The 16336-nt window shown below is 45.9% G+C and overlaps 1 protein-coding gene across 1 annotated transcript in view; it reads right to left on the bottom strand.

Moving 5' to 3' along the window:
• ston2 (stonin 2) overlaps nucleotides 1-12316 on the bottom strand; it is a 51381-nt gene extending 39065 nt beyond the window's left edge. Inside the window, exon 1 of the mRNA XM_083633368.1 lies at nucleotides 12268-12316. The gene's annotated coding sequence lies outside the window, so the exon portion shown is untranslated. The remainder of the gene's footprint in view (nucleotides 1-12267) is intronic.
• Nucleotides 12317-16336: the final 4020 nt, after the last annotated feature.

The raw sequence follows: 16336 nt of genomic DNA on the forward strand, positions 1-16336 counted from the left end.
GTGTTTCGGGTCTATCGACAAACTCCTATAGTGGCTGCACTATCCGTCATGTGGTTTAAAACAGGTCACAGCAACAAATGTTGTTTCTTGACAATTTGTCAGCGCTCTGAAAGACACAATAGGCCTATAGGCTACGACATAACGTGCTTTTCCTTCCAGCCTGTTCTAACTGGAGTGCGTTTCCATATTATATCGTACAGTGCATTTCCATATTATATCGTACAGTGTGGGATAATAACGCACGTCGGATCATAAATTAGACCTCCGTGTCATCAGGCCATTATATAGCCTAGCAGTGCAGTGCCATGCAGCCTACTGGAATTATTGAATGATCAATCATGAGAGAGAGGGGAGAGAGGAGGGAAGGAGGGGTGAGAGAGAAAGAAGAGAAAACCAGCGGAGACATTTGCCCTTTTGTAGGCTATTCAGTCTAGACTGAATGAGAAGTGACTCTTGCGCTGCTGTCAGAGCGCATTATTTTCGGACTAACAAACTGTCAGATTAGTGAGATTTTCGTTGTGGGGTTAACGAGCTGTCGGACTAATGCCCAATGCGTCATTTTTTGGACTCGTGAGGTGTCGGACTCGTGAGGTGTCGGACTCGTGAGGTGTCGGACTAGTGAGGTGTCGGACTAGTGAGGTGTCGGACTAGTGCCATGGCACCCTGACCAAAAAGGGTGATTTGGATTTGCAGCATAGAGATTTCAAAATATTAAAGCAGCTACGAGCAAGATTTTCGATTGTTATTAAACAGTCTAAATTTAATATCGATGCCTCACATCTTACCTCTAATAGTAGATGAGACCAACGCCGAGTAGTCTCGCTTGAACGCCGAGTGAATCGGCCAGTGTTGTCTTGATGATTAGTCTGTCTGCGGCCGGGGCAGATCAGGAAGTGAAATGAAACTTGTGAAATTTGTGGCAGCCACTTCGGCCATAACCACAAAATTACAAAATTACTTTCAAACAAACTGTTAGAATATAACGAGAGATGTTCGCGAGAACACATTTTTCTGCTGAGAGCTTTTCATCTGTGCTCCTCTGGTTTATCTCAACTCTGCTTTTGCTGTGATAGTTTGGTGAGTGTGCTTTTACCTTGCTTTTTGTGTCTTTTAAATTGTGGTCGATACTGCTATTTGAGCCATAGACTTTAAACTTTAGACTGCTATCTGGGCCTATAGATACCCAGCTAAGTGTTCACAGGTTGTGATCAGGTGAGCACCAGCCTCTCAACGAGCCAGTGATTGCCTGGGCGGGGCCTAGAACCTCTGTTGATCCTGTATTTCTTAGCATAGTCAGTCTACAGCGAAAGCTGTAAGCGGCAGCCTCTGGGCAAAGACAAGGGGAGTCTTTCTGCGGGAGTCCATCAAGGGTAGGCCAGAGAATAGGGTTTTGCTACTTCTCTTTTTCTAACTACTCATCTACCTAACTATGTGTTTTCTCCCTGTTGTAAGCCCGTAGACACGGCATCTTCAGGTGTAGTAACCCGGGTAATCTTTCCTACCCTAAGCGCACAAATAGTCCTTTTACTATTGCCGGAGGACTCTGGAACTGCCAGTCGGCTGTTAACTCATTGAGTGCCAATGACGACTTTAGTCGTCAATTCGAATAGTAACGTAGAGTGCCAAAGACGACTAAAGTCGTCAATTGCGTTTTTTGACGGTGGGACGTGGATCAAAGCCTTGTGCATCTCCTGTACAAATATTGTAGCTATTGGAGGTCTATAACCTATTTTACCGACCCAGTAGGTGGCGACAGTGCTCTCCAGATTACAGAAAGGTCCGGAAAACTACAGCAAAAAGCCGTGATCAAAGAGAAGCCGATGCATGCTGCAGCCAGAGCCATATAGATTGCTCTGTCTGCAGCTGAAGTCGGGCTGCGAACATCAGTCAATCCGCGCACACAACTGAGCTCCTCTGCCTCTGTCTGTCTGTCTGCATATAGTTTCTCCACACGATTACCCGCCAGAAAGGCAGCACCTGACGCCGAAGGGGCAAACCTATCCCTGCAGTCCCGTTTGGCATTTCCTTGTCGCGCTGGGAGACGGCCGGGAGCCGCCCGGCGCAAAAACGGAGGCTCCGAAAATAGACTGGGTGCGTGTGGGGAGGAGTTTGCAGCTGAGGCAGGGAGAGGGGGGTGGGGCACGCAGGCTCCACAGAACTACACCACGTCACTACATCAGAAAATATTAGCTAGCGTCAGTGAATGTGCTTGAAATGCTGCATTTCACAAAAGGCTGAATATCTCAGCTTATAATTTGAAAACTGTCTTTTTGCTCAAAACAGCCTATCTTCTCCGGCTCATAATTAAAGAACGGAAAATGGGATCAATAAACTTTTTTTTGCAGATGATAGAAGAGAGTCTCCTCGTTCTTTGTGCGTGTTCGGTGTTTGCTCTCCTGTCCTCTGACGAGGCTTCCACCACTCTTCTATCCTCTCTCTCCTCCGCTCTTGATTCTCTCTGCCCACTCACCACTAAGCCTGCCCGATCCTCTCCCCCTGCTCCTTGGCTGACCGAATCTCTGCGAACTCATCGAACAGAGCTTCGGGCAGCTGAGAGAAAATGGAGAAAATCACATCACCCTGAAGATCTCTCTTCCTTATCCACTCCAACTTCACCTCTGCTGTCTCCAAAGCAAAAACCTCCTTCTTCATCTCTGAAATCCAGTCCTCTGCGTCCAATCCCAGTAAACTGTTTTCCACCTTCTCCACCCTCCTCAACCCTCCCTCCCCCTCCCTCCTCCCTCTCTGCTGATGATTTTGTAACCTTCTTTACTAAAAAGGTGGATGACATCAGCTCCTCCTTCCATCCTCCAGATACCCTCACTAACACTCCCAACTCCAATCCTGCTTCTCTGCCCCCCATCCCCGGATTTCCTTCCTTCTCCCCCCTCTCTCCTGATGAAGTACTTAAACTCATCAGCTCTAACCGAGCCACTTACTGCCCCCTCGATCCCATCCCTTCCTCTCTCCTCCAAACCATCTCACCTGACATATCTCCCTTCCTCACTATCATAAACTCCTCTCTGTCATCTGGTCTTGTTCCGCCTGCTCTAAAGACTGCAAGAGTCAAGCCTCTGCTTAAGAAACCCTCCCTTGACCCTACTGCTATTCAGAACTCTCTTCTCTCATTCCTTTACAAAACCCTTGAACGAGCAGCGTCCGACCAACTTTCTCTCTATCTCTCCCAGAATGACCTCCTGGACCCTCTGCAGTCCGGTTTCAAGGCCTCTCACTCTACTGAGACAGCTCTTCTTGCAGTCACAGAGGCCCTTCATACTGCTAAGGCCTCATCCCTCTCCTCTGTCCTTGTCCTTCTTGACCTGTCCGCTGCTTTCGATACAGTCAACCACCAAATCCTTCTTTCCACTCTGTCTGACCTCGGCATCTCAGGTTCTGCACACTCCTGGTTTGCTTCCTATCTTTCTAACCGCTCATACCAGGTCTTATGGAGAGGGACCCTCTCCAGATCCTGCCGTCTTACCACCCGTGTCCCCCAGGGCTCAGTCCTGGGCCCCTTACTTTTCCTTCTCTATATCAGATCTCTTGCCCATGTGAGCTCATCTCATGGCTTTTCTTATCACTGCTATGCTGATGACACCCAGCTTTTCCTTCCTCCCCTCCGACACCCAAATCGAGGCTTGCATCTCTGCATGCCTCAAAGACATTGGTGACTGGATGTCTGCCCACCACCTCAAGCTCAATCTTGGTAAAACAGATCTACTCTTCCTCCCAGGGAAAGACAGCCCTCTCGCAGATCTCTCCATCTCCATTGACAATACCACTGTGCTTCCCTCCCAAACAGCTAAGAACATTGGGGTGATCCTTGACAACCAGCTGTCTTGCTCGGCCAACATAGCTGCGACAGCACACTCCTGTAGGTTCTCCCTCTACAACATCCGCAAAATCCGTCCCTTTCTCACAAGGGAAGCGACTCAACTCCTGGTCCAGTCACTTATCATCTCCCGCCTGGACTACTGCAACGTGCTCCTGGCCGGCATACCTGCCGCCGACATCCGACCGCTTCAGCTCATTCAGAACGCTGCAGCCCGTCTGGTATTCAACCAACCCAAATTCTCTCATGTCACTCCCCTCTTCCGGGACCTTCACTGGCTTCCCATCTCGGCACGCATCAAATTCAAGACACTGGTACTGGCTTACAGGGCAGTACACCAGACAGCTCCTCTGTACCTGCAATCTATGGTCAGGTTCCAAACCTCTCACCGCTCCCTCCGCTCTTCCACTAGTGCAGGACGCCTCGCCCCTCCTTCGCTACGGGGGCTAAAAAGCAGCTGGAAAGGCAGCGGCAGGACTTGGCGGCCGTGTGGACCCCTGTAAAAAAAACTTAAGAGTAAATATAACTCATTATATTGCCAGGTATAATGTACCGGACATTTATAACTACCTTGTGAATACAGTATTGGCATACACCAGGGATTCCGCTAGACATTTTCCCAGATGGCCAGTGCAGCCAGTAACGTTCCAAAATTCCGGCCATATCGAATATTTACCGGCCACTATTGTCATTAAGAGGCCGATGTCGCAGCAAGAATATTTAATTGGTCGGCACGTCGTTCTCGGTAAGGACGCTTTCGTTATTGAAACAGACAACATGCATGCATGCTCCTACTGTAGCCTATCTATCTGCATTTGTAGACACTCATGAACCCATATATTCTGGACATTGCCTTGATGAAAAAACAATGTAGCGTTAGCTAAAAGTAATAAGTGCGAGAGTGTCAGTGCAGCAGCGCACAACTTGAATCTCCAGCAATAGGCTACGCACCTTAATCTCTCCCACTCCACACATGGCACCTGCGTCAGCTCTCCTGCACTCATTCTCAGCTCCCATGTGGCTTTATTTGTGGTAAGCATTTTGATTAATCTCCTCATCATACGAGCGTCGGGCAACAAGCGCGAGCCATTGATTGATTGATTGATTCGCCCGATGTAGGTAAAAAGGCTTTTTACCTCCGCTAAATTGACAGCCTATACGTCGGGTCTCTTTCGCTTTTGACGGCGGCAGGCACGCTTCTGTTTCTTTCCTGCCGTCTTGCTGGCCTTAGCTGAAGTAGGCTACTTGTTGCATGATCTCGATTAAAAAAAGGACTGGCCTAGCAAGGGATGTCTGTTTTGACATTTCAGTTTCCTCCTGTGTGTTTCCTCACAGCGGGTCCAGCGCTGGCGGGACTGATGCTGCTTGTGCGGCTTTTAAACGGCGCTCTACAGTAACGAAAGTGTCTGCTATATTTTTCTTTTTCACAAACACTCAACATACAGGGGGGGGGGGGAAATGATGTAATAAGTCTATATTTAAGTCGTAGCTTATTGGCAACATCACTTAGGCTATAGGTCACACAATATTAGGCTATTTTATATAAGGAATTTATTTATTTGGCATATTTTCAGCCGGCCACTTGAGCCGGTGACCTTTCAATTTGCCAGCCCACGGCAACAAATACCGGCTAAAAGCCGGCAATTGCCGGCTAACGGAATCCCTGATACACATCTCAGGAGCTGAAGGCTTTCAAATCCCTTGAGTCCTATAACTAATCTGTGGCAATTGGTCTGACATTTTTACTTTTGCACCCTGACGAAGGCACTTTAGCCGAAACATGTTGGTGTAACCATTAAAACACAGCAGAGGAGACTTTGAGTGTGCGACTTCTTTTCTTTATGTTTTTTGTGCCACCAACGACATCATCATCATCATCATCAAACATTGTCATGACAGCAAAGGTAAATAACCTTGAAGGGAGAGTTCTGTTTGTTTGAAGTGGGGTCCTATCAGCTAGTTCCATACACTAACTGAAATAGGTGCAGTGTTCTGGTAGCTGAGCACACCGTTTATCGAGACCCAACACTCTGAAGCAGCAGCCTCCAGAGCTCTGTATCTCTAGTACACAGGGCCAAGAACTAAAACGTAATTTAGCCACCTAAAACTACGCCCACCGAAACAAATCAATATCAGTGTACATGTACACTCTATTTTGACCATTTTCAGCGCTTTACTTTACCACAGCCCTCTCATTCGGCACTACATTTCCTCCCAACCGTAGAACTACCGTATTCCTCGGCTAAACGCCAGCACAGAGCACAGAGCCGTGGTTTACAAAACAGGAAGGCCTAGAAGAGAGACAAAACACTGACTTACTGACAACAAGTCACCTGGCCACTCTGGTCTGGGACGTTTTCCCCAATTTATCCTGGGAATATGAAAAAGGTCTGCAGGACACTGGCATTTAGGCAGCATATTCTGGCAGTTCCTCGTATCTCTCTTTCTGCCTGTTCACTCTCTCTCTGCAAAAGTTCCTCTTCGGCTGTTTGGCGGAAAAGTAAAGCGCTGAAAATTGTCAAAATAGAGCATACATGTACATAGATATTTGTTTAGGTGGCCGTTGTTTTAGGTGGATAAATTACGTTTTAGTTCTTGGACCCCTGTACTAGAGAGACAGAGCTGTGGAGGCTGTTGCTTCAGAGTGCCGACATTTGTTCAAACAAATAATATTCCTATAGAGATACTGCGGTGCGTCATCATTCAGAAACCACGGCCAAAACAGGGGGACACAAAAACTCCCCTCCCCCCCAATCCTGGCGTTCTCCTATGTCACGTGCATGGTCGCGTGTTGCACACAAAGATCATATATACGGAAGATGAACACTCCAACTTACTTCCTTGACAGCTAGATCCACATTTTTCTTCTTGCCAATTCTCAATGGCTTCCTTGTTTTGCTCGGGAGTACAAAAAAACTTTAATTGGCAATTTTTTACATTTGTTGTCTGCGCAGCCCCACCACACAACAGCTTTTAGCTATGTTTAATTCAAGGAAAATTACGCTGGTGTGTGGAAATTAATTCCTATAACATTCATATGATATTTCTATAGTATTCCTATAATATTCATATAGTACTATTATTATATAGTAGCGCAAAATAATATAACCTTGGTTTCTAAAGAATTGAGCCCAGGGCAGGGCTCAATGTTCCCATTGATTCAAACCAGGCTGTTACCAAGGATGTAATCTTCATGCTGCTAAACCAGTGCCTACTACTGTGGTGCCTAGCCTGACAAGTCTATTCATGTTCAACCCTAGGTTGGGGAAAGTGGAAATGTACAGCAGTAGCTAGCTTGCCAAATGGTGGGGCCCTAACAGAAGAGTCAATCAGTCTGACTAACTGGCCACTCGGATGCATACCTATAGAGAAAAACCATCACATGGATGCAACTGGGACGTATCATCAGTGATGTACCCTGGGGTCATAGGATGTTTCGGGTACTGCAACATCATACACCCTCACCCAGGTGACTCAGCCGGGGTTGATCAAGCCCCGACTTACATCCCAGTAGCTACCCACGGTCAGCCCTCTTAGAGAAAGACAGGGCCACTCAATCCGCTGCTCCGGAACTACTCTGCCGGGACCAGGAGGCTCTGGCACGTGGAGGGACTGGGCTCTGTGGGTTGCCCCCTGTCCGGGCTCCTCCTACGTCTCACCAGGTCCAGGACCTGTGCGTTCCACCAGACTCCCCCGCTCCCAACATTTCATTCCGGTATGATGTTTCTTGGGCCGTGGTGGTACTGCAGGCTCCACTTGCGGCTTGAATGGCCCTCCTAAAAGGCCTCTCGTGGATTTGTTGGGCTTCTTCCTCACGGAAGACACAGGCTGGGGCGCTAACCCATACTGCTCCCGACAAATCCATGACAAATCATATCCATATAAATTATGCATTCACACCCTTAGCGCAACATTTGGGAAGCTGAAGAAAGTGTTGTTAACTACCAGGTTATGTGGTCATTTCTCACCAAGATGACAACGACGAGCAATAACAATAATAAATAATAATAATATTGAGACAATCCCGTCATCTCACTGATCTTTTTCAGTCCCCCCCCAGCAGTTTTAACGTGAAACGGTTACTTTAGCTTTCTTTCTAAGAGCCTGAAGTGAAGGAATGTCACTGCAGTTGGACAGAAATGTTGAGAGTAGTTTGTTGTCACCGTCTACTTCAGGAGTTCATTCATGTTTCCCGCGTTAACATCCACAATCTGCCAACAGAGCTCAACAGTGACTGCCCACTTTTTCACGACTGCAGATTTTGTGTCCTCAATATGTTCTAAGTAAGAGGAAAAGAAAGTCCTAAGAAATCCAAGTTGGGGAAAGTATAGAGAGCCAAAGTGAACGTCACTTCCTGCTTTTCTCCCTGTACCAGCGTGTGAAAAATATGAATGGTGGTGAACGGAGCGATGACGTTCACTTTGGCTCTCTATTGAAAAATACTGAAATTAGTGATGCCACAATTTGTCTCTATTGTATGCCTGTCTGTCCTTCACATATATCAAGAACTGTTCGCCGGATTGACTCCAAACTCGGGGAGTGCGCTAAGGGGGACATGACAGAGTTCACTGCCGAATTACGTGCAATTCAGACACTTGCATAGTCACATGCCTAGTTTAAAAAAAAATTGCTAGATCATGGCTGTTGGAAATGGTGCCTCTGTGATGTCTTTTTGTACTATATAGTTCTCCTAATCAGTTTATCTTTTTACTTGCTTTTTATTGCCTTTTATTGCTGATCTTATATCTAGTTCTAATTATTGCTTGATTTGTATTGCTTGATTTGTATTGTTCCTTTAATGTTGTATGCTTTTGTATGTGGTGTTTTTATGAGACCAGGGACTATGCTGGAAATAAGTGTTCGCACTTTTACATGTTTTTATCCCTTGGATTGTGTGTGTTGATATCCACAATAAATCAAATCAAATCAAATTGATGAGGGGAGCGTTGAGGGGAGACTGAGAGAAGGTGGCATTATGGCTAATAATAAAAGTCTTGATCGATGCAGAATTTGAATTATTTTTACTTCCTAAACTGGAGGTGGCGGTCACTGTTGAGCTTTATAATCCAATCACAACCCCCCCCCCAGCCAGCCACCTGGAAACTACTCCTGTGTCTCAGAACAGTGAATGTTGTCAATCAGTGTGTCTCAGAACAGTGAATGTTGTCAGGCAGTGTGTCTCAGAACAGTGAATGTTGTCAGTCAGTGTGTCTCAGAACAGTGAATGTTGTCAGGCAGTGGAGGATTGGGTTAGGGTTAGGGTTAGGGTTAGTATAGTATGGGTATCAGTCAGTGGATTGGATACAAAATTTGGCGCCGACCTCAAACTATCCAATCAGAGAAAAGTTGGCATTTTCTGGGAAACAGAAGGTCAGATCATGATGCCTATAGAGGAGCATATGTATTTTTTCACCCCGAATCCAACGCTGCCATCCCTGAGTCTCTATGAGTTACGGTTGCGGAGATACGTCTGCCCTGCATGCAGGGCTACAGGAGAGAGATAGAGGACAGTGGGGGTTGGGGGTTCCAAGTTACTGAAAAAACACTCTATTTCAGTGATTGCTGTCCAACACGTTCTCACTCCGACCACGTAGCATATTGACGCTTTGTCCCGTCCCTTATGCGCCACTTGTTACTAACATGGTACCCTTGAGCGACCCATGAAACGACTTGGGCTTTCCCACAAAACTCAATGCAAACCCATACAAGTCATCTTTCACGCTTATGGCAACTGCTCCCCCATCAGCCTAACTGCTCGCCCATTAGTCAACTGCTCGCCCATTAGCGTCTGGGGGGAGGTTAGGTTTAGGCGTGGGGGGTGGGAGAGGTTAGGTTTAGGGTCTGGGGGAGGTTAGGTTTAGGCATGGGGGTGGGAGAGGTTAGGGTTAGGGTTAGGGTCTGTGGGAGGTTAGGTTTAGGCATGGGGGGTGGGAGAGGTTAGGTTTAGGGTTAGGGTCTGGGAGAGGTTAGTTCCTCCAGACCCTATGGGGAGCACTTGACTAACGGGGGAGCAGTTAGGCTAATGGGAGAGCAGTTAGGCTAATGGGGGAGCAGTTGCCATAAGCGTCAAAGATTACTTCCATGGGTTTGCATTGAGTTTAGTCGGAAAGCCCAAGTCGTTTCATGTGTCGCTCAAGGGTACCATGTTAGTAACAAGCGACACACAAGGGACGGGACAAAGCGTCAATATGCTACGCGCTCGGAGTGAGAACGGGTTGTGCTGTCAGAATATAGAGCCATTTAACACTTATTTTAACACAAAAACATCACTGAATGCAGCTTTAACCTTTGTCCTTTGACCACCAAAATGTAATAAGTTCATCCTTGAGTCCAAGTCGACGTTTGAGCCAAATTGGAAGAAATTCCGTCAAGGCGTTCCTGAGATATTGCGTTAAAGAGCTTGGAAATGGGGTTCATGAGCTCACAGTGATCGTGAACTTTGACCTTTGACGACCAAAATCTAATCAGTTCATCCTTGAATATCTCAAAAACGATACATCACATCGCTTATATTTTGAGATTCTGAGTGAGAGCAGAAGTAGCTCAAGAGTTTGATGTATAATATATGCATGTCGTGTTAAAGTTGTGTGAACTGTCACAGTTTTTTTAATGTAAACAGCATAGCCAGCTAGAGTGAGACGCTCAATCTGAGGCTCCATAGGGTCCCATTGCCATTTCTACCCAGTGATGCCGTGAAAAATGCTGATTGGCTGATTTATATTTATTTTATTTACAGTTAAAGTTAAAAAGATAAAATCCAAACAAAAATGGTCTCTTGGCTCAACTTGGCCCTGATGAAGGGTAAGTTATATGCATGGCATGATGGTCTTTGGTCTAAAATTAAAAATGTCCCATCATTTCGGTGATAAAATGTAATGCAACATAGAATTACAGTAAAATAATACTTCAATAATAATCATAAGTGGCTCAACTTTCCTGAGGCCATTTGGCTCAAATGATCCCAGCCGCCACGGCTGCAAACAGACCCACACTCATGTAATCCGTTAGAGTTAGACGTATGCGGGATCCGACAAAAATAAAAAATAGTTTTACCGGATCCGCAATGCAGCCGTAACGCATCTGGTATACATTGCCTGTTAGCCTCATATTATATTAGTATTAGCCTCATAACTTTCTGAAGCACTAATTTTGTCTGTAAATGTCTGTAACTGTTCAGAGTCAGGAATCATGTCTCCTTGGGGGGGGGGTTTAATAAGTTTACCACTTATTCCATGAGCCTCTCTCTGTCACACGGTGAGACAAATTGATGACTCTTCAAAAATGTGTGGTCACCTGACCAATGCCTCACTTCCCCTCAGGCCCTGCTCTCTCCTACTGCAGCTCTATTTTCAAGTCGGAGATGATCCAGTGCTCGGCTCGGGGTCCACAGCGGGGTCTGACCCTAACCCCTAACCCCTAACCCCTAACCCTAACCCTGATTCATATTTTTTATGTGTATCATGTCTGATCCCTTTTGCCCACATTAATCCCACCACGTGCCCGACGTACAGCCAATCACAATGCGTGCCCGAGCCAATCTTGTAGCCGAGTCGAAGTTGCACCGACACCCATCTTGGCACAGCTAAGGCTGACGAAGCCTTTACAATTACAGATGCTGTTATATCAAGTCCGGAGCGGACTTTTGAGTTGTTTTCTTGTCATTTTGTTGAAACTGGATTGAACTCCGAGACTGTGGGAAGATTCTCTCTCTCTCTCTCTCTCTCTCTCTCTCTCTCTCCCTCTCTCTTTCTCACACACACACACACACACACGCACGCACGCACGCACACGCACACACACACACACACACACACACACACACACACACACACACATACCTTGCCTTTCCTTGATTTAATACACTATTGAAAACTGAAGTGAGCGAGTGAGTTGTGGGCTGTTTTTTTTAGTGCTGGTTTTTATTTCATTGCCATTTCTATTATTGTAAAATGGCTTGACCAAGCCATTTTGTTTCTATTTTATATTTATTAATAAAATGCATGGCATTATACTAGCGCTTTTCTAAATACTAAAATATGCTTGACATGTTCTTTGTCAGACGTGACTGACTGGCACTAATATACAGTACGCTGTATCAACCAAGCCTTTCCCTGTGCAAACATGTTTCACTCTAAGCACGCCTCCTGCCCTCCTGCACTGTCAAACACACACACACACACACACACACACACACACACACACACACGCACACACACACAGACACACACACAGACACACACACACACACACACACACACACACACACACACACACACACACAGACACACACACACACAGACACACAGACACACACACACACACACACACACACACACACACACACACACAGCTATCCCCGCTATCCGTGCACACAGCCACACACCACCAAGTAAGCAAGCCCAAAATACAACAGAATAGAACAGAATGGAACTCACTGGCAGATGCAGGAGCAAGGTTGGAGTGTGTAGCAAAGTGTGTGTAGTATAACTCACTGCAGCTCGGTATTGGATTAGTCCCTCCTCCACCAGGAGGTTGATGCAATAGAGTGCCAAAGTCACGCCCTCTTCCACGTTCAGCATACAAACCAAGGGATTTCATTTGCCCTTCATTTTTCCATTCTACATTTGGTCAAATGCTTATGAAAATAGTTTTACTTGCTCAAACCAAACGATTCAGCTATATTTAGAATCAGGAGAGTGCATAGAGCATTTATTTCAAACCCTTTTCTTTTTTTTCTTTTTGGCAAGAGTGAAAGGTTATATGGCCTCTTCCTGATTCTAAATGTAGCTGAATCGCTTGGTTTGACGAAATATATCTTAGAAGCATTTTACAAAATGTAGATGGAAAATGAATGGCTGATGAAATCCTTTTGTTCGTTTGTTGAACGTGGAACAGCCGAGGGTGTGACTTTGGCACTCTATGGCAAGCCTCATAGCCCACTCTGCATAGCCAGTGGGATTAAGGGCTTGTCCAAGCTTGCCCTATGTTTCCCCAGTTCTTTTCAATTCTATAGTTTCCTCCCACTAAACCATTTAGTCTACTGTTCTTCTCCCATTTCCATAAGCCTCTTTTCTTACCTTCTTCTATACAACAGCCTTCTCTAATCTCCCCTCTGTCTGTCTGTCTGTCTGTCTGTCTGTCTGTCTGTCTGTCTGTCTGTCTGTCTGTCTGCCTGCCTGCCTGCCTGCCTGTATGTCTGCCTGCCTGCCTGCCTGTCTGTCTGTCTGTATGTCTGTCTGCCTGTATGTCTGCCTGCCTGCCTGTCTGTCTGTCTGCCTGCCTGTCTGCCTGCCTGTCTGCCTGTATGCATGTATGTCTGTCTGTCTGTCTGTCTGTCTGTCTGTCTGTCTGTCTGTCTGCCTGCCTGTCTGCCTGCCTGTCTGCCTGTATGCATGTATGTCTGTCTGTCTGTCTGTCTGTCTGTCTGTCTGTCTGTCTGTATGTCTGCCTGCCTGTCTGTCTGTCTGTCTGTCTGCCTGCCTGTCTGCCTGTATGCATGTATGTCTGCCTGCCTGCCTGCCTGCCTGTCTGACAGCTGATCTATCAACATGTTGCATCTTGCTCTGAAGTCTGCCTGCATGAAGGACTTCATGTTGTTCAATCTGATGCTTCCTCTCTGTCCGGCTGTGTGGCTTGATAGGCAAAATGTGTGCTTAAATTACCTTTTGAGAGAAGTAACTAGTAACTAGTCACTAATTACTAATTTTCAGTAACTTTCCCAACACTGCATCTATCTGTTGTTTCACGACTTACTTTTCATCATAGTGATAATGTTACAATGATAGATCAAAATTGACAGTTTTCTTGTTAGTCCGGGAGCCATGGTGTTGAACCTTGTTTAGTCGGATATAGTTTTTTTCCCTCTGCTGATTCTTGTAGTTTGGGGGTACCTATTCAAAATACAGGATATTCCTTTAGCATTTTCAGATACCCCAGCGCAAAACTGGTTGCTATCGTGGCGGCGTGCAAATTGACACCTGCGCGGGGCGTGCTTAGCGTGCACAAACCAGCCCGCAAAACACAAATAGTGCGTGTGTGAAGATAGGGCCCCATAGCTCTAGCTATAAAAATGAGTCTGGTACAGCCTCTGTAAGACAGTAATGTTGCCCCCCTGGCCACCCAATGTATATGCCCCTGAAAAGGCCCCTGGTCACCCAATGTATATGCCCCTGAAAAGGCCCCTGGCCACCCAATGTATATGCCCCTGAAAAGGCCCTTGGCCACCCAATGTATATGCCCCTGAAAAGGGGAAGTTAGGGCCCCATATGGGGCGCACACGCACTATTTGTGTTATGCGCTTGCGGGCCGGTTTGCGTGCCCTAAAGCATGCCCCGCGCAGGTGTCAATTTGCGCTGGGGTTTGTGCGCTAACGCAGCTGTGGGCGTGCCGTGCCTTATGCCAAACCAGGTGTTTCCACGCAAAATGCTTGTCTTATGATATAATCTTATATGCGTGCAATTCATGGCGGCGTCTTTGCGGCAAGACATCTGAAATGCACCTCTTAGCACAACCCCCCCCCCGACCCAACCCACTTGAGACTGTGATGATGTAACAAATTACTATCAATTCCTTTAATCAGGTGAGAATAAAATAGAATAGACTATTTTAGATTAGAATATAGTTTAGAATAGAATAGAATAGAATAGAATAGAATAGAATAGAATAGAATAGAATAGATCGGACCGAGCTCAGCTCGCCCACTGTTGTCACATAGAACACTCAGAACACCCAACCAAATAAAAGCAGTTATTAGACCTAGGACATTATGAAAAGTGTACAATTAATGTCGGAGTGGCTCAAATACAATTGGAACGGTGTGTGTGTGTGTGTGTGTGTGTGTGTGTGTGTGTGTGACAGGGCAGGAGGCGTGTTTAGAGTGAACATGTTTGCACAGGGAAAGGCTTGGTTGATACAGCGTAGATTACAGAGGAGTGCCAGTCAGTCACATCTGACAAAGTAAATGATAAATGTTTTTCAGCTTTCATGTTGTTACAGTACATTATATGGTATGCTTTACTCTTTTTCGGGCTCTCTCTCTCCTGCTCTCCGCTGCCGCATAATTACGTGGCGTCACAGAGAGCCGCGCTGAGTGATGCCGCTCTTTCAAGTGGAAATTTGTTCCACCAGCACAATTTTTCGTTATCAGCTTTTTTATTTGCTTCTATTGATTTATTTACAGTAAATCCAACAGGTTTAGTTCAACAATTCACAATTCTCTAATGATTAGAGAATTGTGAGTATCTTTTTTTCTGCCAGCATTAGTCATTTTCCCCCTTCTCATCAATGCCCGCAGAAACCAGCATTTAAACTTTGCAGAACGCACAAATATTGTAGCCTATACGTGCAAAATGATTTTTGTCAATCAAATATCCGTTTCTCGTTTCTCGTATTTATACTAGGCATCTCACACGCTATGTGCGCTAGATTCCTAGGCTCGCCCGCTACGCGACATCACTAGCTCGGCCGCTGCGTGGCCTCGCCCACCATGCAGCCCACTAAGCTGGCCAGGCAGCTCACATACGCAGCTCGGCTGCCCTATTGGCGCCTGCGGGTGTGTGTGTGTGCCCCCTCTTGCCATCACTAATGACATTATTAGTCTTATCACAATGCCTCTTTGTATATGTGTGCCCCCCGGCCCTTATCACATCATCAGTGGGTGGCAGCTGCATTCTGAACCAGCTGTAAACGGTTCAGGGCAGCTTGACTAAGGCAAGAATAAAGGAAATTACAGTATTCTAACCTGGAGAAAATAAAGGTGTGAATTAAGCGTTCGAGATCTGAAGGGGATAAGATTTGTCTGATTTTTGTTTCTTAATTGAAGGAAGCAGGACTGGACAAGTTTGGTGACATGCTGGTCAAACCTCAGGTGCCGATCAAAGGTGACTCCAAGGTTCTTAGCGGAAGGGCTGATATTTTAATTCAATGGACCAATGTATTGATTGACTGTTTGCAAAGTTATCTGGACCAATAAGGATGTCGGGGGTTGAGATGGAGAAAGTTACTGGATCCAGTCTTTATGGAGGCTAGGCAGTTGTGGAGGGAGGGCAGTTGATTCAGATCATTAGGTTTGGCAGAAAAATAGATCTGTGTATCATCGCCATAACAATGATATGAGATGTCAGGAAAGTGACTAAATAACATACCTAAGAGAAGCATATAAAGACCAAAGAGAATTGGTCCAAGGACCAATCCCTGAGGAACTCCACACAGCAGGGGAGCAAAGGAGGACACATGGTTATTAAAACATACATTAAAAAATTTATTAGAAAGGTAAGAACGAAACCAATTAAGAGCTGTACCAGAGTTGCCGACCCAGTTTTGCAGCCTATCAATTATGGCATGATCAATAGTATCAAAGTTAAATTAAGTTAAGCTAAGTCAAGTAAAACGAGGATGGAATATTCACCTTTGTCAGTGTGCATGAGAATGTTGTTTGTTACCCTGAGTAATGCAGTCTCTGTACTATGTGACGGAAGCCAGATTGGAATGTGTCAAAAATGTTGT

Source organism: Poromitra crassiceps (assembly GCF_964638095.1).
Source record: "Poromitra crassiceps genome assembly, chromosome: 3".
In the NCBI taxonomy this organism is placed as follows: Eukaryota; Metazoa; Chordata; class Actinopteri; order Beryciformes; family Melamphaidae; genus Poromitra; species Poromitra crassiceps.